General features: G+C 67.2%; 1 protein-coding gene across 2 annotated transcripts in view; it reads left to right on the forward strand.

The window, feature by feature from the left end:
* The first annotated feature begins 6,785 nt into the window (after positions 1-6,785).
* Positions 6,786-24,799, forward strand: part of TASOR2 (transcription activation suppressor family member 2) — a 74,356-nt gene continuing 56,342 nt past the window's right edge. The window contains exons 1-2 of one of the 2 annotated variants that reach the window (XM_048500632.1): positions 6,786-7,345; positions 13,008-13,142. The gene's annotated coding sequence lies outside the window, so the exon portion shown is untranslated. The remainder of the gene's footprint in view (positions 7,346-13,007; positions 13,143-24,799) is intronic. The other variant, XM_048500631.1, reaches the window with a different exon arrangement.

Below are 24,799 nucleotides of genomic sequence, written 5' to 3' on the forward strand. Positions count from 1 at the left end.
ATACATTTTCAAACCACTATCACAACTGTTTGCAAGTAGATTTTGCCATTCCGCACAGCTTCAAAGAGCATTGAAAGCAGTTTGAAAGTGCATTATTCTGCATGTGCGGAATGAGCCCTAGTGTGATAGCATCTCTTCCAAGAAGTGACATCCCAGTAGAAGCAGTTGGCCCCATCCTCCTGCTAAGGGCCCCCACAAAGGCATAGGGGCCAAAGACTGGCATAAGACGCTGTCCCCCCCCCCCCCAAAAAAAAACAGATGCCGAATTTTGGGATCCATCTTTTGTGTAAAGCTTGGCCTCAAAGACAGTGGGCCACTGAACATTTCCCCTGGCTCTCAGGTGTTCCTGGCTGGACGATGAAGCTAGCTAACCTCCATTATGTCACTCTAAGGTGATTTCATCAACAGACCATTTCTTACACTGCCTGCCCCCATCACAGTGACCAGTCCGTATTCATGGGAATAGCCTGGGCACTCCCTTGTGTCCTAACTCCCCGTCAAGCTTCCCGTATCTTTCTGTTGGAACCCCTGAAAAACAAACAATTCATTGTATTGTCGAAGGCTTTCATGGCCAGAACCACTAGGGTGTTGTGGGGCTTCCAGGCTGTATGGCCGAGTTCCAGTAGTATTTTCTCCTGATGTTTCGCCCAGTGGTGGGATCCAAAAATTTTAGTAACAGGTTCCCATGGTGGTGGGATTCAAACAGTGGCGTAGCGCCAATGGGGCTGGGCGTGGCATGACGGGGGTGTGGCCAGGCATTCCAGGGGCGGGGCATTAATAATGTCTCTGTTACTGTAAAAAACTCTTACTGTAAAAAAAAAGTTCCTAATTTCCAGCTGGTATCTTTCTGTCCATAATTTAAACTCATTATAGCAAGTCCTATCGTCTACTGCCAACAGAAACAACGACTTCTCCTCTAATTGACTGCCTGCCGAATACTTAATACTTTCAAATACTTAATTTTGTTTCTAGAAATCAAAAGAAGGAGACTTTCCTGAAACAAGGAACTTTACCATATTTCTAAAACATGTTTTTGAAACAGCCCAACAGGGAGAATGATCCCGTTTTCTACCTTCGCTAACCAGCCACGTAGGAAACAACAGGACTTGATGATTTTTGGACCTAATGGAATTTCTAACGGAAAAGCGGACCCAGTTAGTAACCCCCTCTCGGCACACACAAATAATTAGTAACCCACTCTCAGGAACGGGTGAGAACCCGCTGGATCCCACCTCTGGTTTCGCCCACATCAGATGCCAGCCACAGGTTTTAATTGTACAATTTGATCTTTCGTTCATGGCTCTGAGCCCGTTTGGCAGGGAGAGCAGTTTAGACATCGAATAAATCTAATCTTTGGAGGGTGATCTCTATGGTACTGTGCCCGGCAGAGCCCCGCCCCCTTCCAACCTTCAGATTCAGGTTTATGGTAATCCAGGACCAATAGAAAGTACATAAATCTTACAAAGTGCAAAATAAACTCTTGGGTTAAAAATAGGGGACATAGATAAAAGTTACAAAAGCTGCCTAAAATGAGGTAGATTAAAATACCGCTGGGTTTAATTTACATTTAAGTGTCAACATGACCCATGTGTTGGTTCTTTAGCCCGCTACGCACTCTGAACACCACAGCACAAAATTTCACAACTCCCCCCGCCCAGATCTTCTTTCCCCATCGGTTTTAAGCAGCAGCTGGACAAACACTTGTCTGAGATGCTCTAGGGCGGCCAGCGATGCCGAAACCTCTATGTTTGTTTGGATTGTCCAAAATTCGGAAAATGCCTGACTTGATTCTGCTGGTGTGTCACACACACACACACACACACACACACACACACACACACACACACACACACACACACACACACACACACACACACACACACACACACACCCCACCAGTGGTGGGATCCAAAAATTTTAGTAACAGGTTCCCATGGTGGTGGGATTCAAACTGTGCCGTAGCACCAATGGGGCTGGGTGGAGCATTCCAGGGGCGGGGGCGGGCATTCCGGGGGCGGGGCATTCCTGGGCAGGGCTGTGGCAAGGACGCAGCCGCTGCACAGGTCCTTGGGTGGGAAACGAATGCACGCAGGCGCAGGCTGCCACACACGCCGGTGCACCTCCTGCTAGACTGCTTCAAGTTCTGCGCGCTACTGCTGAGAGGAGGGGCGTAACTAAGGCAAAAATCACATGGCAAAATCACCCATTAGTAACCCCCTCTCGGCACACACAAATAATGAGTAACCTACTCTCGGGAACCTGTGAGAACCTGCTGGATCTCACCTCTGCCCCCCACCCTGAACAAAAAGGGAAACATTTTTTTAACATATTCATTTATTCTGAAAAAAGGCATCCGATCATATGTAGTAGTATGTATTATACTAAGAAAAGTCAAATTATTTCAAAAAAAGACTCAGATTCAAATAGGGAGAACAGCCACTGTCGGGTATTGGCATTGGCGTGTCACCCAAAACGTCGTGTTGTATCATTTTGGACACATGCAGTGTAGATTTGCTGTCATTGTTCTAGGTTGATCCTGCATTGAGCAAGGGCTCAGAGTAGATGGCCCCTTTGGGCCCCGGCTTTAGGCATTTTAGGCACAGAGATTATGGGAACTTTAGGGCCTACAAAAACACGATTAGCAAAAAAAAATGTACAGGAATTAGGAAGGAAAACAAAAACTCAAAATTTATTTATTTTCTCCCTTTTTTTTGCTGCCCAGGGCCAACAAAAACCTCAATGCGTCCTTGTGTATAGTCCCTTCCTGTGATTCTATTCCATGACCCACCCACCCCGCGCCACACTCCAAAATCTTCAGGTACAGTTATCCCTTCCCCATTGCAACTTTCCCCGTTGTGGTTTTGATATATCGCGGGTCAGCCTAAGAAATTAAATGGGAATTGGGGGGGGGGGGGAGTTTTGCAGAAGCCGCAGACGACACATGACTCAGAAAAACTTTAGAAACTCAGAAATGCATAATATATAAAGGCATTGTGTAATGCCAACCAGAGGTGGGATCCAGCAGGTTCTCACAGGTTCCCGAGAGTAGGTTACTAATTATTTGTGTGTGCCGAGAGGGGGTTACTAATGGGTGATTTTGCCATGTGATTTTTGCCTTAGTTCCGCCCCTCCTCTCAGCAGTAGCGTGCAGAACTTGAAGCAGTCTAGCAGGAGGTGCACCGGCGTGTGTGGCAGCCTGCGCCTGCGTGCATTCGTTTCCCACCCAAGGACCGGCACAGCGGCTGCGTCCTTGCCACAGCCCCGCCCAGGAATGCCCCGCCCCTGGAATGCCCAGCCACGCCCCCGTCATGCCCCGCCCAGCCCCATTGGTGCTACGGCACAGTTTGAATCCAACCACCATGGGAACCTGTTTCTAAAATTTTTGGATCCCACCACTGATGCCAACATATTTTAATCTTTCAATAGCATCAATATACACAATTTCATTTTAAAAGTTAAAACAAAAGGGGAAAAAGTCAGATTTCTCTGGTATGAAGAAAAGGTAAAAAGATTTTATGTAGATTTCCAGAAATGCATAAAAATATATGTACGCAGTAGTGTTTAATATCAACGTATTTTAACTTTTCAGTACCATAAATATACACAATTGCTTTTTTAAAAAGTTAAAATGAAAGGGAAAAAATCAGACTTCTTTGGTACTGGCTGAAAGATTTTATGCAGATTTGCAGATGGGGAGGTGGTGTACCCGTAACACCAGCAATGTGGAAGGGATAACTGCATTTCCAAACTTAGGGCTGGCAAACCTATAAGTCAGGCCTCTGGCCCTCCAGATGTTCATGGACTACGATTCCCATTGCCCAAAGGGCTGGAGTGCCAGAGTTGGACACCCCTGATCTAGTGTGTGTGTTTATGTAGAGGTCATTTCTTCTAACTGGGGTGTCAGAACTAGGGGGGGGGGGGGTTGCCATTCCTGCTGGTATCTGAAAAAGGGAGTTTGGACTCCGCAAAGCTCACATCCTGTAAACCAGCAGTCTCCAACCTATGGAGATGTTCATGGACTGCAATTCCATCCCTCCAGATGTTCACGGACTGCAATTCCCATCAGCTCTGTCGATTGCCCATGCTGGCAGGGGCTGATGGGAATCGTAGTGCATGAACATCTGAAGGGCCACAATGGGACACTCCTGTTCTAGTGTGCGTCTTTATATGGAGGAGGCAGCAGTGGCGTAGGAGGTTAAGAGCTCGTGTATCTAATCTGGAGGAACCGGGTTTGATTCCCAGCTCTGCCGCCTGAGCTGTGGAGGCTTATCTGGGGAATTCAGATTAGCCTGTACACTCCCACACACGCCAGCTGGGTGACCTTGGGCTAGTCACAGCTTCTCAGAGCTCTCTCAGCCCCACCTACCTCACAGGGTGTTTGTTGTGAGGGGGGAAGGGCAAGGAGATTGTCAGCCCCTTTGAGTCTCCTGCAGGAGAGAAAGGGGGATATAAATCCAAACTCTTCTTCTTCTTCATTCCATATATGTAAGCCTCCTGGAGTCCCCTTGGGAAATTGGCAGGGTAGAAATGTAATACACAAATATAAACAAATCCCTACAAACTGGGATGTCAGAACCGGGGGGGTCTCTGAATTTCGGAATTCAGAAAATCTTAAAGGTAAATATGAAATGTATTCCTGAAATATACTTATTAGGAATGTGTGACGACAGGCAAATCAATGAAAATAAAACATTATTTCAATATTTATCAGCGGCGGCTAGGATTATGTTAGCCAGATATTGGAGTCAACAGACAATTCCTTCGATAACAGAGCGGAGACACAAAGTTATGGATTTAGTTAAGATAGCAAGACTTTCAAGATATGGAAAATTGGAGAATAATGGAAAATTCAAGAATTTATGGTTATCATGGATGAAATATATTGAAGACAAGTCAAAACAAAAATATGTGATCTTGGATATAATTTAAGAAGTATAAGAAATAATAGAGGTACAAAATAATGATAATTAATAGAATAAAGCAACAAAGGTTGTGGAGAAGTTGGCATGTAAGCGCGGAAGCTCTTTAAAACTAGGTTAAGATGGAAAACGGAAAATTGTTTAACGTATGATGAGTTTGTAAACTGGTTACGATTTATTTTGAATAAAGGAGCAGCAGTGGCGTAGTGGCTAAGAGCAGGTGCACTCTGATCTGGAGGAACCGGGTTTGATCCCCAGCTCTGCCGCCTGAGCTGTGGAGGCTTATCTGGGGAATTCAGATTAGCCTGGGCACTCCCACACACACCAGCTGGGTGACCTTGGGCTAGTCACAGCTTCTCGGAGCTCTCTCAGCCCCCCCTACCTCACAGGGTGTTTGTTGTGAGGGGGGAAGGGCAAGGAGATTGTAAGCCCCATTGAGTCTCCTGCAGGAGAGAAAGGGGGGGATATAAATCCAAACTCTTCTTCCAAACTCTTCTTAAAGCCTTTATTGGCATTGTAAATTACAGTAAAACATTTATCAATTTAAAAAACTAGAATGCATCAAATATATACACATACAAGTTGTTCCCATGAGTTATGTTTGTAATTCCAGCTCTTATCAATATAAAGTCCAAAAGTGATCGCCAAAAGCTACAATCCACAAGTGCTTACTTTTTTACAGTTCATATAAAAAGTGACACCTGATAATGAGACTGCAACATCTTTTTAGAAGTCCTCTGCACTTGCTTGGGTTTGGTTATCAGGGGTCTTAGGTTGGTTTCTAAAAGAACTGTTTCCCGACCTATTAAGCAGTGGGCTGATGGTAAAGTGTTATAGCTTTCCAAATCTAGCACGGGATAAATAATACTACTAGTTAGGAAAAAATACACAGTGAAACATAAATCTTCAGTTCCTAAGCAAAATTAGCAGGCACAGAATACCAGTAGTCATTTATGTTGAATGTAAATGAGTATGTATACAACTGTAATGGCGTAGGAGGTTAAGAGCTCGTGTATCTAATCTGGAGGAACCGGGTTTGATTCCCAGCTCTGCCGCCTGAGTTGTGGAGGCTTCTCTGGGGAATTCAGATTAGCCTGTGCACTCCCACACACGCCAGCTGGGTGACCTTGGGCTAGTCACAGTTCTTCAGAGCTCTCTCAGCCCCACCCACCTCCCAGGGTGTTTGTTGTGAGGGGGGAAGGGCAAGGAGATTGTCAGCCCCCTTGAGCCTCCTGCAGGAGAGAAAGGGGGGATATAAATCCAAACTACTTCTTCTTCTTCTTCTTCTTCTTCTTCTTCTTCTTCTTCTTCTTCTTCTTCTTCTTCTGTAATAAAGTAAATTTAAAATCGCAACAAAACAAAACAAAACCGGTGTGTGTGTGTGTGTGTGTCTCCATCCCTTGTGGTATCTGACAAATCCTGCTGGTCTGCAAAGCTCACACCATGCAAATCAGGGGTCTCCAACCTATTCCCCCCTCCAGATGTCTCCAGACTACAATTCCCATCATCCTCGCCAGTGGGCCGCGCTCGCCGGGGCTGATGGGAATCGTAGTCCGCACGCGTCTGCAGGGGCACAGCTCGCCCATAAGCGAAGTTTGCAATCGGGGGAGGGGGCAGAGGGGGACTGTTTCCCGGGCGGGGCCGGGGCCGAGCGTGCCCGCGTGTCGAGCGCGGGGCCCGCGCGCATTCAGACGTGCCCGAGCGCCAAGCGGCCGCTTGCACGCAGCGGGGGCCCGGCCGGAAGGCGGCTCCTCGGGAGCAAGGCGGTGTGGATCCGGGTCAGTTTTCACTTTCTCTCTCTGGCCTCCCCTTTGGGCGCCTTTTCACTTCCTGGGCGAGGGCGGATGAGCTCCCCCCCACCCTCTCTTCTCCCCGCACGTCTTTCCCGAGGAGCCCGGGGCGGGCGGACGTGTTTCCCTTTCCCTTCTCCCCCTGACGGCCCCGATCCTCCCCCCACCCCCACCCCCCGGCAGGCCTCCTCCGCCCCTCCCCGGCGGGGTCGGCTGGGCTGCGAGGAGCGCGCCTGGGGCAGCCCTTGGAGACTGTGCGCGCAGTGCAGGGAGGCAGGGAGGGACCCGCGCTCACAAAAGGGCATTTGGGTGGGGGGGGGGTCCCCTTTGCTCCCCCAGCCCATCTGTTTTCTTGCAGAGGGGGCGCAAAAGCCACGCGCTTCCGCTCCGGGTCTTTCCAAACACCCCCCCCCCCAAAGAGCCTTCCTCCCCCCACCCCCGATTTCCCCCCCCCCCTCGCAGCGTGTCGCGTTCTGACGTGCAGCAGACACGCCTTTCCGAGAGGGAAGGGGTCGCCGAGGAAGAAGCAAAAGGAGACACACACACACACACCCCGCCCCCCCGCGCGGATTGGCACACGCCCCCTCCCCCAAGCTGCCGTCTCGGCCATGGGCCAGCCCAAGACACGGATCGCGGGTGAGTAACGGGTCGAGTAGACACGTGTCGGCGGGCGGAGAAGCCGCGCACCGTTTGGGATCGCGCTCGGTTTAGGATCGCGCGCAATGCAGGACCTGGACGCGGGGGAGGGGGGGGTCAGGATTTGGGGAGGGGGGGCGCAGAGGGGGAAGGCTGCTGCCAAATGCATCGGAAGGGGGCAGCCCCCACCCCCCCACCGCCACCCGGTGCCCCAATGGGAGCTTTTGCGCAAGGGATCTCCCCCCACCCCCCCGCGCCTCCCGTGCGCAATTTTTGCGCAGCGCCCATTCATTCAAACGGGGCCTTCTGCGCCCAGCTCGCCTCTTCCCCGCCTCCTCCTCTTCTCCCCCATGTTACAAAGGCTCGGCGGACAAAAGAACTCCAGATCCCCCCCCCCAAAAGCAACTCCCCCCCCCCGAAAAAGGGGCCCCTCTGGGTTCTTCTCCGGGTTTCTGGTTACACAAGACCGGCTGGGCTCCATTCCTGCCTTTGCTTTTGCAACAGGGAAACCGTCTGGCAGGAGAAAAAACCACTTTTCAGGAACCCCTTGACTGCAGGTTTACTCGAGAGCAAGGCCCCCTCGGGTCCAGCCAGGGCATGGGGGCAGATCCCTTCTTGCGTTGGGGCTTGAGGCTCACGTTTGTGGGGGCCTTTGGGGAAACAGGTGTGTTGGGTTTTGCAGAAGGAGAGGCTGCCGCCGGAGTCCAGGTGAGACCACCTGGGCGCCGCTTGGAATTGCAGCTCCGCTCCAAACTGCAGAGATCCTCTCCCCGGGGAAAAGGAGGCTTTTGGGGAGGGGGGAGGCTTTGGCGTGGGACCCCCCCCCCCCCCCGCGCTGAGGCCTCCCCACTACCCAGGCGTGGTTCCCAAATGCCCAGGAGTTTCCCATCTTGGATCTTGCAGCCCTTGCCTGTCACTGACTGGGGGGACCCAGCAGCTGCAAGCGACCTGTTCCGTGGCAGGACGGGATTGCAGTCTGTTGAGCGTGGTGTCATGGCTGAGAGCAGGTGGACTCCAATCTGGAGAACCCGGTTCGATTCCCCGCTCCTCCACACGAGTGGCGGCCTCTAATAAACTGGATTTGTTTCCCCGCTCCTGCACATGAAGCCTGCTGGGGTGACCTTGGGCCAATCACGGCTCTCCCCAAACTCTCTCAGCCCCACCTGCCTCACAAGGGGTCTGTTGTGGGGAGAGGAAGGGAAAAGGAACTTGTGAGCCCCCTCGAGTCTGCTTACAGGAGAGAAAGGCGGGGTGTAAATCCAAACTCTTCTTTTTCTGATCTGGGTGGGTTGCTAGACCCTAGTTGGGGCCCAGAGATCTCCTGGAATTAAAACAGATCTCCAGATGACAGAGATCCTCTGGAGGGTGGATTCTTGGGCATTATATCTGGCTAAAGTCCCTCCCCAAGCCCCGCCTTCCCTAAGCTCCGCCCCCAAACCACTAGGAATTTTCCAAAAGGGGTAAGTAACCCTATGGGGACTAGAATAGCCACTATGCTCTTAACAGAGCTAGCAAAGGGTCAGTTGGATCCCATTGAAAGATGGGCAGCTGTGTAGCCCTACAGATGTTAAGCAATTAGTCCCAAAGCAGCTTGATGGGGCTTGCTTCTACATTTGGGGCAGGGGGGAGACCTCATCAGGTAGCCCTACTGTCGACTTTCCAAAGCCGCCGTTTTCTGCAGAGGAATTGATCCACTCTGCCGTCTGGCGTTGAGGTGTGATTTCAGGATATCTCCAGTCCCTGCCTGGAAATTGGCAAGCCTGTTGCCACGGTGCCCAGGTATCCCATTGTGGTGCCTAGAATTTTCGGGGCTCCTTTTATTGTAGCTTCTCTCAGCGGAAGAACAAAGGGTGGGTTGAAGTCATTTTATAACCGTTCGCTGTTCATAACCAGCTGAAATATCAATCAGATGGAGATTTTTTTGAAGCAGTAGCAGAATGAGGGGGGGGGATTGGGCAAAAAGGTAGTAGCACTTTGGGACGTCGAAGGCTGGGAAAAAATAAGTCTGGCTCTAAAAGGTGGGGGCTGATCTGCAGAGCCACAAAAAAATGCTCAGGGCCCGTCTTAGTCATAAGAACATAAGAACAAGCCAGCTGGATCAGACCAGAGTCCATCTAGTCCAGCACTCTGCTACTCGCAGTGGCCCACCAGGTGCCTTTGGGAGCTCACGTGCAGGAGGTGAAAGCAATGGCCTTCTGCTGCTGCTGCTCCCGAGCACCTGGTCTGCTAAGTCCATGGCGTTCTCTCCCTCCATTCAACCATCTCCTGCGGGACGCATTGTTTTTATTTTGAGACCTTATCACAAATCCACTGCAGCCACCTGCTCCTTACCTTGACACGCGAGAGAAAACTAGCAGTACGCAACGGTGAACTTTGGTGTGACGCCACGAATGTGTTTCCTGGTGCTCGTTTCGTCCTTCCCCCAGAGTTTCGCTTCCCTGCGGTACGGAAACATCGGTGGCTTTGCTCTGCCGCGTTAAAAAGGGTGGTCGTGCCGGCAGGGGTCTTGCAACCCGCGGCTCTCCAGACGTTCATGGACTACAAATCCCATCAGCCCCTGCCAGGGCTGTTGGGAATTGTAGTCCATGACCATCTGGAGAGCCGCAGGTTGCAGACTACTGTGCCAGAGCGTTTGGGGGTTTGTAGAAAAATTACATAATAGGATTGCTAATATGGGGGTACAATTTTAGGGAAATGGGTTGCCAACGGGTATGGAAGTGAAAAATGGTTGGGAGCCACTGGTCTAAAGAGATCACTTGGCTTATGTTAAAGCAAGCCTTTATTGGCATAGACAGCAATACAGCAATAATAAAAACAGATTAAAAAGCATATACAATACAGGATATACATGTTAGGACGAAGGAAATCTACTGGCATTTAGTAATTTCCAGGAGAAAGTCTGCCACTATCATACAGAGAGAAGGATCAGGGTTGTCCAACAAGTAGTGTAATCTGATTAAATCGGGGAGATCGGGTAAATGTAAGCGAGTGAGATTCACATACTTGGATCTGATTTCCTTGAATCTGAAACAGTGTAGTAATTGGTGGGCCAGAGATTCAACTGAGCCATCGTTACATGGGCACAATCTTTTAGCCTTTTCTTGCTTATTAAATCTGCCATGTAACAAGGCAGAAGGCATAACATTAAACCTGACGAGCATTATGGCTCTCCTTTGAGCAGGGTTTATTAAGCAATACAGGTAGTGTGCCAAGTGGCCCCGTTCAAATGGGAGAGAAAAATACAGGGGGGAGCACGTTTTCTTGGCTGCGGTGATTAGGGTAGAGAACTCTCTATCCACTTGGCTTATAAGCCTTGAATATTTTGCCATTCCCCACACCTCGCAGGGCAGCCATTTTATGTTTGTAGGTATATAAACATGTATTTTATTTATAGTCATTGGGACACACGGCAGATGACACAGAGTCAATGCAGTTGAGGGACAGGACGTTCTTTAAACTATGCAATAGGGTTGTAGAAGCAGCCAGAAGTCTAAAAACGGAACTGAGGCAAAGCCTTTGTATTAACATGACACACTGAATGAGGCAACGTTTCAGAGAAGGGTTCTAGTTCTCAGCAAGCGAGATGCAGTAGAATAGACCACGCTCCCTAATAATTTTTCCCAGCAACTTTGTGAATCATGTAGTACAGTCAGCCCTGGGTTAACCATTAAGGAAAATACGCACGTGCTTACGGCCTCCAGTAAAGTGAGCTCCATCGAGGTTTTATTTCCTTTTTATTTCTGTTACGTAGTGAAGCGGGTTTGTTGCGTCAGATTTATTTTGAGGATATGATCAGAGGCTCCTTCCGCACATGCAGAATAATGCACTTTCCAACTGCTTTCAGTGCTCTTTGAAGCTGTGCGGAATAGCAAAATCCACTTGCAAACAGTTGTGAAAGTGGTTTGAAAACGCATTATTTTGCGTGTGCGGAAGGGGCCAGAGACTTTGCAAATAAAAACTGCGGGAGAAAACTTTTCGTAGTATGAATCAAATTCTAAGTCAGCAACACTCGGTGCTATTTTGCATCTTCCGTTGGCATATGCAGTGGTGGCGAACCTATGGCACTCCAGATGTTTGTGGACTACAATTCCCATCAGCCCCTGCCAGCATGGCCAATTGGTTCGCCACCACGGGTATATGGTAAGGTGCTGTGAATCTTCAAGGCAAGAAAGCGTTGGAATGATTTGTTTCGTACAAGTCATGGTCTGTTGTTTTTATTTTGAATTACATATGCTGTTTGTGGGGGCACCAACATCTTTTCAGTGCTTAGGGTCTCTAAAGATCTTAATCTGGGCCTGAGTACAGTGCAGTTTTGTGCGTAGAAAAGCCCTCTTGAACACTTAAGGTTTGCTTAGTTGGAGGAGGAGGAGGAGGAGGAGGAGTTTGGATTTATATCCCCCCTTTCTCTCCTGCAGGAGACTCAAAGGGGCTGACAATCTCCTTGCCCTTCCCCCCCTCACAACAAACACCCTGTGAGGTAGGTGGGGCTGAGAGAGCTCCGAGAAGCTGTGACCAGCCCAAGGTCACCCAGCTGGCGTGTGTGGGAGTGCCCAGGCCAATCTGAATTCCCCAGATAAGCCTCCACAGCTCAGGCGGCAGGGCAGGGAATCAAACCCGGTTCCTCCAGATTAGATACACGAGCTCTTAAACTTCCTGTCCTTCAGTTCCGTAAAGTCGGGGCTGCAGCAGAGAAGGCACGTATAATGATAGTTGTTGATTTTGCGATGGTGCCTTGTGCCCTCAACGTTCGAAAAGGGCCTACTGCCATATTAAGGATGGGGACCGACCTCTTGACGTCAGCCGAGGACAATTATCATTTTGCCCCCAAGGCGAGAGGGGCCATCCAGTCCAACCTCCTGCCATGTAGGAATACACACTCAAAACACTCCTGACATAATGGCCACCCAGCCTCTAGAAACCTCCAAAGGAGGAGACTCCATCGCCCTCCAAGATAGCGTATTCTACTGTCGAACAGCCCTGGCAGTCAGAAAGTTCTTCCTAATGTTTAGTTGGAATCCCTTTTCTCACGGTCTGAATCCATTCCTCCTTGTCCTAGTCCAGTGATGGCGAACCTTTTCGAGACCGAGTGCCCAAATTGCAACCCCAAACCCACTTATTTATCGCAAAGTGCCAACACGGCAATTTAACCTGAATACTGAGGTTTTCGTTTAGAAAAAACAGTTGGCTCCGAGGTGTGCGTTACTCGGGAGTAAGCTTGGTGGTAGTTGGTGGCTTTGCTTTGAAGCAACTGTGCTACTCTTCCAACGGGTGAATCACGACCCTAGGAGGGTTTACTCAGAAGCAAGCCCCATTGCCAGCAACCAAGCTTACTCCCAGGTAAAGGATCGCGCTTCAGTTCTTCGCATGAAAATCAGTGGGGTTTTACAGCGCTTAACAGGGTTACCTACACTGCTTCCCCAAAACTAGGTCTTAGGTTTAATGCTAATAATCGAGCCCAGCAGTCCAGGCCAGCCTAGATGTGTGGGGGGGGGGGGCACTCTGTTTGCGCGTGCCCACAGAGCGGGCTCTGAGTGCCACCTCTGGCACCCGTGCCATAGGTTCGCCACCACTGTCCTAGTCTCTGGAGCAGCTTCCTCTTCAACATATCACTTCAAATATTTCAATACGGCTATCATGTCGCCCTTAACTTTCTCTTCTCCAGATTGAACATACCCGGCTCCTTGAGTTGCTTCTTATAGGGCATGGAATCCAGACCTTTTACCCTTTTGGTTGCCCCTCTTCTGGATCTGTTCCAGCTTGTCAATACCTTTTCCCAGAACTGGACAAAGGATTCCAGGTGAGGTCTGACCAGTACAGAATCGAGCGGTACCGTTATGCCCCTCAATCTATACACTAAGCACAAGCATTTTATTGTCATTGTGCACGCACAACGAAATTTACAGCAGCATTCCTCAATGCACACAATTCCAGACTCATACCCTATCCTCACTTTCCCCTTCCTCCACCCATCCCTGCACAGCCCCAAACACATCAACACGAAGCCGCGGAGTTCAGCATAGCCACAGCTCTAGAGCAGAAGCTGTCTCTAAGCCTCTTGGTCCTAGTTTTGATAGACCTGTATCGTCTGCCGGATGGTAACAGTTCAAAAAGGGAGTGTGCTGGATGAGACGGGTCTCTCCGAATATTTTGGGCTTTCTTTAGGCTTCGGGAATTATAGAGTTCTTCCGAGGAGGGGAGAGGGCAGCCAATAATCCTCTGTGCAGTAGGGATCACCCTTTGGAGCGCCTTCCTATCTGCCACTGTGCAACTAGAGAACCATACACAGATGCAGAAGGTTAAGACACTCTCTATAGCACAGCGGTAAAAGGACACCAGGAGTTTTCCATTCAGTTGTTGTTTCCTTCAAAGTCTATACTCCTATTAGTGCAGCCCAGAATTGCATTGGCTTCCTTGAGTCATATAAAATCCCAAACGGGAGTGCGAGTTGGACGCCATCTTCTGTCACACTGCTTTGGGCTGAATGCGGCTTTGTGTTTGTTTTTGTAGTGCCACCAAATTACTTCCAAATTGTGATGGTCTTAACAAATCAACATCTTCCAAAATGTCCCACCGTTAACAGCCTTGTTCAGGTCTTGCGAACGTGGCTTCCTTTATGGAGTCCGTTCCTCTCATGTCGGGTCATCCTCTGTTCCAACTGCCTTCCACTTTTCCTTGGATTATTGTCGTTTCCAGTGAGTCTTGCCTTTTCATAACATGGCCAAAGCACGATAGCCTCCGTTTAGTTGTGTTAGATTGTGAGTGTGAAGGTGTTCGCTATCAAGTTGCTTCTGACTTACAGCGGCCCTGTGAATAACGCACTCCAAAACGTCCTATAGTTTACAGCCTCCTCAGGTCATAAGGCATTCTTCTTAAGAGCAGCAGTGGCGTAGTGGCTAAGAGCAGGTGCACTCTGATCTGGAGGAACCGGGTTTGATTCCCCGCTCTGCCGCCCCCCCCGCCCCCCCCTCCCCCCCCACCCCCCCTCCCCCCCCCCCCCCCCCCCCACGCCCCCCGCGCCCCCCCCCCCCCGCCCCCGCCCCCCTCCCCCCCCCACCCCCCCCCCCCCCCACCCCCCCCCCCCCCCACCCCTCTCCTCCCCCCCCCCTCCTCCCCCCCCCCACCCCCCCCCCCCCCCCCCCCCCCCCCCCCCCACCCCCCCCCCCCCCCACCCCCCCCCCCCCCCACCCCCCCCCCCCCCCACCCCCCCCCCCCCCCACCCCCCCCCCCCCCCACCCCCCCCCCCCCCCACCCCCCCCCCCCCCCACCCCCCCCCCCCCCCACCCCCCCCCCCCCCCACCCCCCCCCCCCCCCACCCCCCCCCCCCCCCACCCCCCCCCCCCCCCACCCCCCCCCCCCCCCACCCCCCCCCCCCCCCACCCCCCCCCCCCCCCACCCCCCCCCCCCCCCACCCCCCCCCCCCCCCACCCCCCCCCCCCCCCACCCCCCCCCCCCCCCACCCCCCCCCCCCCCCACCCCCCCCCCCCCCCACCCCCCCCCCCCCCCACCCCCCCCCCCCCCCACCCCCCCCCCCCCCCACCCCCCCCCCCCCCCACCCCCCCCCCCCCCCACCCCCCCCCCCCCCCACCCCCCCCCCCCCCCACCCCCCCCCCCCCCCACCCCCCCCCCCCCCCACCCCCCCCCCCCCCCACCCCCCCCCCCCCCCACCCCCCCCCCCCCCCACCCCCCCCCCCCCCCACCCCCCCCCCCCCCCACCCCCCCCCCCCCCCACCCCCCCCCCCCCCCACCCCCCCCCCCCCCCACCCCCCCCCCCCCCCACCCCCCCCCCCCCCCACCCCCCCCCCCCCCCACCCCCCCCCCCCCCCACCCCCCCCCCCCCCCACCCCCCCCCCCCCCCACCCCCCCCCCCCCCCACCCCCCCCCCCCCCCACCCCCCCCCCCCCCCACCCCCCCCCCCCCCCACCCCCCCCCCCCCCCACCCCCCCCCCCCCCCACCCCCCCCCCCCCCCACCCCCCCCCCCCCCCACCCCCCCCCCCCCCCACCCCCCCCCCCCCCCACCCCCCCCCCCCCCCACCCCCCCCCCCCCCCACCCCCCCCCCCCCCCACCCCCCCCCCCCCCCACCCCCCCCCCCCCCCACCCCCCCCCCCCCCCACCCCCCCCCCCCCCCACCCCCCCCCCCCCCCACCCCCCCCCCCCCCCACCCCCCCCCCCCCCCACCCCCCCCCCCCCCCACCCCCCCCCCCCCCCACCCCCCCCCCCCCCCACCCCCCCCCCCCCCCACCCCCCCCCCCCCCCACCCCCCCCCCCCCCCACCCCCCCCCCCCCCCACCCCCCCCCCCCCCCACCCCCCCCCCCCCCCACCCCCCCCCCCCCCCACCCCCCCCCCCCCCCACCCCCCCCCCCCCCCACCCCCCCCCCCCCCCACCCCCCCCCCCCCCCACCCCCCCCCCCCCCCACCCCCCCCCCCCCCCACCCCCCCCCCCCCCCACCCCCCCCCCCCCCCACCCCCCCCCCCCCCCACCCCCCCCCCCCCCCACCCCCCCCCCCCCCCACCCCCCCCCCCCCCCACCCCCCCCCCCCCCCACCCCCCCCCCCCCCCACCCCCCCCCCCCCCCACCCCCCCCCCCCCCCACCCCCCCCCCCCCCCACCCCCCCCCCCCCCCACCCCCCCCCCCCCCCACCCCCCCCCCCCCCCACCCCCCCCCCCCCCCACCCCCCCCCCCCCCCACCCCCCCCCCCCCCCACCCCCCCCCCCCCCCACCCCCCCCCCCCCCCACCCCCCCCCCCCCCCACCCCCCCCCCCCCCCACCCCCCCCCCCCCCCACCCCCCCCCCCCCCCACCCCCCCCCCCCCCCACCCCCCCCCCCCCCCACCCCCCCCCCCCCCCACCCCCCCCCCCCCCCACCCCCCCCCCCCCCCACCCCCCCCCCCCCCCACCCCCCCCCCCCCCCACCCCCCCCCCCCCCCACCCCCCCCCCCCCCCACCCCCCCCCCCCCCCACCCCCCCCCCCCCCCACCCCCCCCCCCCCCCACCCCCCCCCCCCCCCACCCCCCCCCCCCCCCACCCCCCCCCCCCCCCACCCCCCCCCCCCCCCACCCCCCCCCCCCCCCACCCCCCCCCCCCCCCACCCCCCCCCCCCCCCACCCCCCCCCCCCCCCACCCCCCCCCCCCCCCACCCCCCCCCCCCCCCACCCCCCCCCCCCCCCACCCCCCCCCCCCCCCACCCCCCCCCCCCCCCACCCCCCCCCCCCCCCACCCCCCCCCCCCCCCACCCCCCCCCCCCCCCACCCCCCCCCCCCCCCACCCCCCCCCCCCCCCACCCCCCCCCCCCCCCACCCCCCCCCCCCCCCACCCCCCCCCCCCCCCACCCCCCCCCCCCCCCACCCCCCCCCCCCCCCACCCCCCCCCCCCCCCACCCCCCCCCCCCCCCACCCCCCCCCCCCCCCACCCCCCCCCCCCCCCACCCCCCCCCCCCCCCACCCCCCCCCCCCCCCACCCCCCCCCCCCCCCACCCCCCCCCCCCCCCACCCCCCCCCCCCCCCACCCCCCCCCCCCCCCACCCCCCCCCCCCCCCACCCCCCCCCCCCCCCACCCCCCCCCCCCCCCACCCCCCCCCCCCCCCACCCCCCCCCCCCCCCACCCCCCCCCCCCCCCACCCCCCCCCCCCCCCACCCCCCCCCCCCCCCACCCCCCCCCCCCCCCACCCCCCCCCCCCCCCACCCCCCCCCCCCCCCACCCCCCCCCCCCCCCACCCCCCCCCCCCCCCACCCCCCCCCCCCCCCACCCCCCCCCCCCCCCACCCCCCCCCCCCCCCACCCCCCCCCCCCCCCACCCCCCCCCCCCCCCACCCCCCCCCCCCCCCACCCCCCCCCCCCCCCACCCCCCCCCCCCCCCACCCCCCCCCCCCCCCACCCCCCCCCCCCCCCACCCCCCCCCCCCCCCACCCCCCCCCCCCCCCACCCCCCCCCCCCCCCACCCCCCCCCCCCCCCACCCCCCCCCCCCCCCACCCCCCCCCCCCCCCACCCCCCCCCCCCCCCACCCCCCCCCCCCCCCACCCCCCCCCCCCCCCACCCCCCCCCCCCCCCACCCCCCCCCCCCCCCACCCCCCCCCCCCCCCACCCCCCCCCCCCCCCACCCCCCCCCCCCCCCACCCCCCCCCCCCCCCACCCCCCCCCCCCCCCACCCCCCCCCCCCCCCACCCCCCCCCCCCCCCACCCCCCCCCCCCCCCACCCCCCCCCCCCCCCACCCCCCCCCCCCCCCACCCCCCCCCCCCCCCACCCCCCCCCCCCCCCACCCCCCCCCCCCCCCACCCCCCCCCCCCCCCACCCCCCCCCCCCCCCACCCCCCCCCCCCCCCACCCCCCCCCCCCCCCACCCCCCCCCCCCCCCACCCCCCCCCCCCCCCACCCCCCCCCCCCCCCACCCCCCCCCCCCCCCACCCCCCCCCCCCCCCACCCCCCCCCCCCCCCACCCCCCCCCCCCCCCACCCCCCCCCCCCCCCACCCCCCCCCCCCCCCACCCCCCCCCCCCCCCACCCCCCCCCCCCCCCACCCCCCCCCCCCCCCACCCCCCCCCCCCCCCACCCCCCCCCCCCCCCACCCCCCCCCCCCCCCACCCCCCCCCCCCCCCACCCCCCCCCCCCCCCACCCCCCCCCCCCCCCACCCCCCCCCCCCCCCACCCCCCCCCCCCCCCACCCCCCCCCCCCCCCACCCCCCCCCCCCCCCACCCCCCCCCCCCCCCACCCCCCCCCCCCCCCACCCCCCCCCCCCCCCACCCCCCCCCCCCCCCACCCCCCCCCCCCCCCACCCCCCCCCCCCCCCACCCCCCCCCCCCCCCACCCCCCCCCCCCCCCACCCCCCCCCCCCCCCACCCCCCCCCCCCCCCACCCCCCCCCCCCCCCACCCCCCCCCCCCCCCACCCCCCCCCCCCCCCACCCCCCCCCCCCCCCACCCCCCCCCCCCCCCACCCCCCCCCCCCCCCACCCCCCCCCCCCCCCACCCCCCCCCCCCCCCACCCCCCCCCCCCCCCACCCCCCCCCCCCCCCACCCCCCCCCCCCCCCACCCCCCCCCCCCCCCACCCCCCCCCCCCCCCACCCCCCCCCCCCCCCACCCCCCCCCCCCCCCACCCCCCCCCCCCCCCACCCCCCCCCCCCCCCACCCCCCCCCCCCCCCACCCCCCCCCCCCCCCACCCCCCCCCCCCCCCACCCCCCCCCCCCCCCACCCCCCCCCCCCCCCACCCCCCCCCCCCCCCACCCCCCCCCCCCCCCACCCCCCCCCCCCCCCACCCCCCCCCCCCCCCACCCCCCCCCCCCCCCACCCCCCCCCCCCCCCACCCCCCCCCCCCCCCACCCCCCCCCCCCCCCACCCCCCCCCCCCCCCACCCCCCCCCCCCCCCACCCCCCCCCCCCCCCACCCCCCCCCCCCCCCACCCCCCCCCCCCCCCACCCCCCCCCCCCCCCACCCCCCCCCCCCCCCACCCCCCCCCCCCCCCACCCCCCCCCCCCCCCACCCCCCCCCCCCCCCACCCCCCCCCCCCCCCACCCCCCCCCCCCCCCACCCCCCCCCCCCCCCACCCCCCCCCCCCCCCACCCCCCCCCCCCCCCACCCCCCCCCCCCCCCACCCCCCCCCCCCCCCACCCCCCCCCCCCCCCACCCCCCCCCCCCCCCACCCCCCCCCCCCCCCACCCCCCCCCCCCCCCACCCCCCCCCCCCCCCACCCCCCCCCCCCCCCACCCCCCCCCCCCCCCACCCCCCCCCCCCCCCACCCCCCCCCCCCCCCACCCCCCCCCCCCCCCACCCCCCCCCCCCCCCACCCCCCCCCCCCCCCACCCCCCCCCCCCCCCACCCCCCCCCCCCCCCACCCCCCCCCCCCCCCACCCCCCCCCCCCCCCACCCCCCCCCCCCCCCACCCCCCCCCCCCCCCACCCCCCCCCCCCCCCACCCCCCCCCCCCCCCACCCCCCCCCCCCCCCACCCCCCCCCCCCCCCACCCCCCCCCCCCCCCACCCCCCCCCCCCCCCACCCCCCCCCCCCCCCACCCCCCCCCCCCCCCACCCCCCCCCCCCCCCACCCCCCCCCCCCCCCACCCCCCCCCCCCCCCACCCCCCCCCCCCCCCACCCCCCCCCCCCCCCACCCCCCCCCCCCCCCACCCCCCCCCCCCCCCACCCCCCCCCCCCCCCACCCCCCCCCCCCCCCACCCCCCCCCCCCCCCACCCCCCCCCCCCCCCACCCCCCCCCCCCCCCACCCCCCCCCCCCCCCACCCCCCCCCCCCCCCACCCCCCCCCCCCCCCACCCCCCCCCCCCCCCACCCCCCCCCCCCCCCACCCCCCCCCCCCCCCACCCCCCCCCCCCCCCACCCCCCCCCCCCCCCACCCCCCCCCCCCCCCACCCCCCCCCCCCCCCACCCCCCCCCCCCCCCACCCCCCCCCCCCCCCACCCCCCCCCCCCCCCACCCCCCCCCCCCCCCACCCCCCCCCCCCCCCACCCCCCCCCCCCCCCACCCCCCCCCCCCCCCACCCCCCCCCCCCCCCACCCCCCCCCCCCCCCACCCCCCCCCCCCCCCACCCCCCCCCCCCCCCACCCCCCCCCCCCCCCACCCCCCCCCCCCCCCACCCCCCCCCCCCCCCACCCCCCCCCCCCCCCACCCCCCCCCCCCCCCACCCCCCCCCCCCCCCACCCCCCCCCCCCCCCACCCCCCCCCCCCCCCACCCCCCCCCCCCCCCACCCCCCCCCCCCCCCACCCCCCCCCCCCCCCACCCCCCCCCCCCCCCACCCCCCCCCCCCCCCACCCCCCCCCCCCCCCACCCCCCCCCCCCCCCACCCCCCCCCCCCCCCACCCCCCCCCCCCCCCACCCCCCCCCCCCCCCACCCCCCCCCCCCCCCACCCCCCCCCCCCCCCACCCCCCCCCCCCCCCACCCCCCCCCCCCCCCACCCCCCCCCCCCCCCACCCCCCCCCCCCCCCACCCCCCCCCCCCCCCACCCCCCCCCCCCCCCACCCCCCCCCCCCCCCACCCCCCCCCCCCCCCACCCCCCCCCCCCCCCACCCCCCCCCCCCCCCACCCCCCCCCCCCCCCACCCCCCCCCCCCCCCACCCCCCCCCCCCCCCACCCCCCCCCCCCCCCACCCCCCCCCCCCCCCACCCCCCCCCCCCCCCACCCCCCCCCCCCCCCACCCCCCCCCCCCCCCACCCCCCCCCCCCCCCACCCCCCCCCCCCCCCACCCCCCCCCCCCCCCACCCCCCCCCCCCCCCACCCCCCCCCCCCCCCACCCCCCCCCCCCCCCACCCCCCCCCCCCCCCACCCCCCCCCCCCCCCACCCCCCCCCCCCCCCACCCCCCCCCCCCCCCACCCCCCCCCCCCCCCACCCCCCCCCCCCCCCACCCCCCCCCCCCCCCACCCCCCCCCCCCCCCACCCCCCCCCCCCCCCACCCCCCCCCCCCCCCACCCCCCCCCCCCCCCACCCCCCCCCCCCCCCACCCCCCCCCCCCCCCACCCCCCCCCCCCCCCACCCCCCCCCCCCCCCACCCCCCCCCCCCCCCACCCCCCCCCCCCCCCACCCCCCCCCCCCCCCACCCCCCCCCCCCCCCACCCCCCCCCCCCCCCACCCCCCCCCCCCCCCACCCCCCCCCCCCCCCACCCCCCCCCCCCCCCACCCCCCCCCCCCCCCACCCCCCCCCCCCCCCACCCCCCCCCCCCCCCACCCCCCCCCCCCCCCACCCCCCCCCCCCCCCACCCCCCCCCCCCCCCACCCCCCCCCCCCCCCACCCCCCCCCCCCCCCACCCCCCCCCCCCCCCACCCCCCCCCCCCCCCACCCCCCCCCCCCCCCACCCCCCCCCCCCCCCACCCCCCCCCCCCCCCACCCCCCCCCCCCCCCACCCCCCCCCCCCCCCACCCCCCCCCCCCCCCACCCCCCCCCCCCCCCACCCCCCCCCCCCCCCACCCCCCCCCCCCCCCACCCCCCCCCCCCCCCACCCCCCCCCCCCCCCACCCCCCCCCCCCCCCACCCCCCCCCCCCCCCACCCCCCCCCCCCCCCACCCCCCCCCCCCCCCACCCCCCCCCCCCCCCACCCCCCCCCCCCCCCACCCCCCCCCCCCCCCACCCCCCCCCCCCCCCACCCCCCCCCCCCCCCACCCCCCCCCCCCCCCACCCCCCCCCCCCCCCACCCCCCCCCCCCCCCACCCCCCCCCCCCCCCACCCCCCCCCCCCCCCACCCCCCCCCCCCCCCACCCCCCCCCCCCCCCACCCCCCCCCCCCCCCACCCCCCCCCCCCCCCACCCCCCCCCCCCCCCACCCCCCCCCCCCCCCACCCCCCCCCCCCCCCACCCCCCCCCCCCCCCACCCCCCCCCCCCCCCACCCCCCCCCCCCCCCACCCCCCCCCCCCCCCACCCCCCCCCCCCCCCACCCCCCCCCCCCCCCACCCCCCCCCCCCCCCACCCCCCCCCCCCCCCACCCCCCCCCCCCCCCACCCCCCCCCCCCCCCACCCCCCCCCCCCCCCACCCCCCCCCCCCCCCACCCCCCCCCCCCCCCACCCCCCCCCCCCCCCACCCCCCCCCCCCCCCACCCCCCCCCCCCCCCACCCCCCCCCCCCCCCACCCCCCCCCCCCCCCACCCCCCCCCCCCCCCACCCCCCCCCCCCCCCACCCCCCCCCCCCCCCACCCCCCCCCCCCCCCACCCCCCCCCCCCCCCACCCCCCCCCCCCCCCACCCCCCCCCCCCCCCACCCCCCCCCCCCCCCACCCCCCCCCCCCCCCACCCCCCCCCCCCCCCACCCCCCCCCCCCCCCACCCCCCCCCCCCCCCACCCCCCCCCCCCCCCACCCCCCCCCCCCCCCACCCCCCCCCCCCCCCACCCCCCCCCCCCCCCACCCCCCCCCCCCCCCACCCCCCCCCCCCCCCACCCCCCCCCCCCCCCACCCCCCCCCCCCCCCACCCCCCCCCCCCCCCACCCCCCCCCCCCCCCACCCCCCCCCCCCCCCACCCCCCCCCCCCCCCACCCCCCCCCCCCCCCACCCCCCCCCCCCCCCACCCCCCCCCCCCCCCACCCCCCCCCCCCCCCACCCCCCCCCCCCCCCACCCCCCCCCCCCCCCACCCCCCCCCCCCCCCACCCCCCCCCCCCCCCACCCCCCCCCCCCCCCACCCCCCCCCCCCCCCACCCCCCCCCCCCCCCACCCCCCCCCCCCCCCACCCCCCCCCCCCCCCACCCCCCCCCCCCCCCACCCCCCCCCCCCCCCACCCCCCCCCCCCCCCACCCCCCCCCCCCCCCACCCCCCCCCCCCCCCACCCCCCCCCCCCCCCACCCCCCCCCCCCCCCACCCCCCCCCCCCCCCACCCCCCCCCCCCCCCACCCCCCCCCCCCCCCACCCCCCCCCCCCCCCACCCCCCCCCCCCCCCACCCCCCCCCCCCCCCACCCCCCCCCCCCCCCACCCCCCCCCCCCCCCACCCCCCCCCCCCCCCACCCCCCCCCCCCCCCACCCCCCCCCCCCCCCACCCCCCCCCCCCCCCACCCCCCCCCCCCCCCACCCCCCCCCCCCCCCACCCCCCCCCCCCCCCACCCCCCCCCCCCCCCACCCCCCCCCCCCCCCACCCCCCCCCCCCCCCACCCCCCCCCCCCCCCACCCCCCCCCCCCCCCACCCCCCCCCCCCCCCACCCCCCCCCCCCCCCACCCCCCCCCCCCCCCACCCCCCCCCCCCCCCACCCCCCCCCCCCCCCACCCCCCCCCCCCCCCACCCCCCCCCCCCCCCACCCCCCCCCCCCCCCACCCCCCCCCCCCCCCACCCCCCCCCCCCCCCACCCCCCCCCCCCCCCACCCCCCCCCCCCCCCACCCCCCCCCCCCCCCACCCCCCCCCCCCCCCACCCCCCCCCCCCCCCACCCCCCCCCCCCCCCACCCCCCCCCCCCCCCACCCCCCCCCCCCCCCACCCCCCCCCCCCCCCACCCCCCCCCCCCCCCACCCCCCCCCCCCCCCACCCCCCCCCCCCCCCACCCCCCCCCCCCCCCACCCCCCCCCCCCCCCACCCCCCCCCCCCCCCACCCCCCCCCCCCCCCACCCCCCCCCCCCCCCACCCCCCCCCCCCCCCACCCCCCCCCCCCCCCACCCCCCCCCCCCCCCACCCCCCCCCCCCCCCACCCCCCCCCCCCCCCACCCCCCCCCCCCCCCACCCCCCCCCCCCCCCACCCCCCCCCCCCCCCACCCCCCCCCCCCCCCACCCCCCCCCCCCCCCACCCCCCCCCCCCCCCACCCCCCCCCCCCCCCACCCCCCCCCCCCCCCACCCCCCCCCCCCCCCACCCCCCCCCCCCCCCACCCCCCCCCCCCCCCACCCCCCCCCCCCCCCACCCCCCCCCCCCCCCACCCCCCCCCCCCCCCACCCCCCCCCCCCCCCACCCCCCCCCCCCCCCACCCCCCCCCCCCCCCACCCCCCCCCCCCCCCACCCCCCCCCCCCCCCACCCCCCCCCCCCCCCACCCCCCCCCCCCCCCACCCCCCCCCCCCCCCACCCCCCCCCCCCCCCACCCCCCCCCCCCCCCACCCCCCCCCCCCCCCACCCCCCCCCCCCCCCACCCCCCCCCCCCCCCACCCCCCCCCCCCCCCACCCCCCCCCCCCCCCACCCCCCCCCCCCCCCACCCCCCCCCCCCCCCACCCCCCCCCCCCCCCACCCCCCCCCCCCCCCACCCCCCCCCCCCCCCACCCCCCCCCCCCCCCACCCCCCCCCCCCCCCACCCCCCCCCCCCCCCACCCCCCCCCCCCCCCACCCCCCCCCCCCCCCACCCCCCCCCCCCCCCACCCCCCCCCCCCCCCACCCCCCCCCCCCCCCACCCCCCCCCCCCCCCACCCCCCCCCCCCCCCACCCCCCCCCCCCCCCACCCCCCCCCCCCCCCACCCCCCCCCCCCCCCACCCCCCCCCCCCCCCACCCCCCCCCCCCCCCACCCCCCCCCCCCCCCACCCCCCCCCCCCCCCACCCCCCCCCCCCCCCACCCCATAGCCTGTGCACTCCCACACACGCCAGCTGGGGGACCTTAGGCTAGTCATAGTTCTTTGGAGCTCTCTCAGCCCCACCCACCTCACAGGGGGTTTGTTGGGGGGGGGAGGAGATTGTAAGTCCCTTTGAGTCTCCTTCAGAAGAGAAAGGGGGGATATAAATCCAAACTCCGACCACATGATGGTGACTGTAATAATGCTACAAGCTGATGATATTTTTTGTGTATAGACTTATACCATGGATTTCTGTACAAATTCGATTTTTTTCTTTTGTTTGCTGTTCTTTCTTTTTCTTTTTCTTGTTCTTCTCTTTTCTTTTTTGCTGGCCTAATGGCCGTAATAAAACTGACTGATAAATCCAAACTCCTCCTCCTCCTTCTTTTTCTTCTTCCTTTCCAACATCTTCTGGTTTTTAAAGGCGGTGCTGCCTCTATGCAAACCGGTCTTTCTATTTATTTATTTTTTACCCAAGCAAACAGGTATTTTTTGTTCTGTTCACGCCTTGG

Source organism: Sphaerodactylus townsendi, linkage group LG06 (genome assembly GCF_021028975.2).
Source record: "Sphaerodactylus townsendi isolate TG3544 linkage group LG06, MPM_Stown_v2.3, whole genome shotgun sequence".
Lineage (NCBI taxonomy): Eukaryota > Metazoa > Chordata > Lepidosauria > Squamata > Sphaerodactylidae > Sphaerodactylus > Sphaerodactylus townsendi.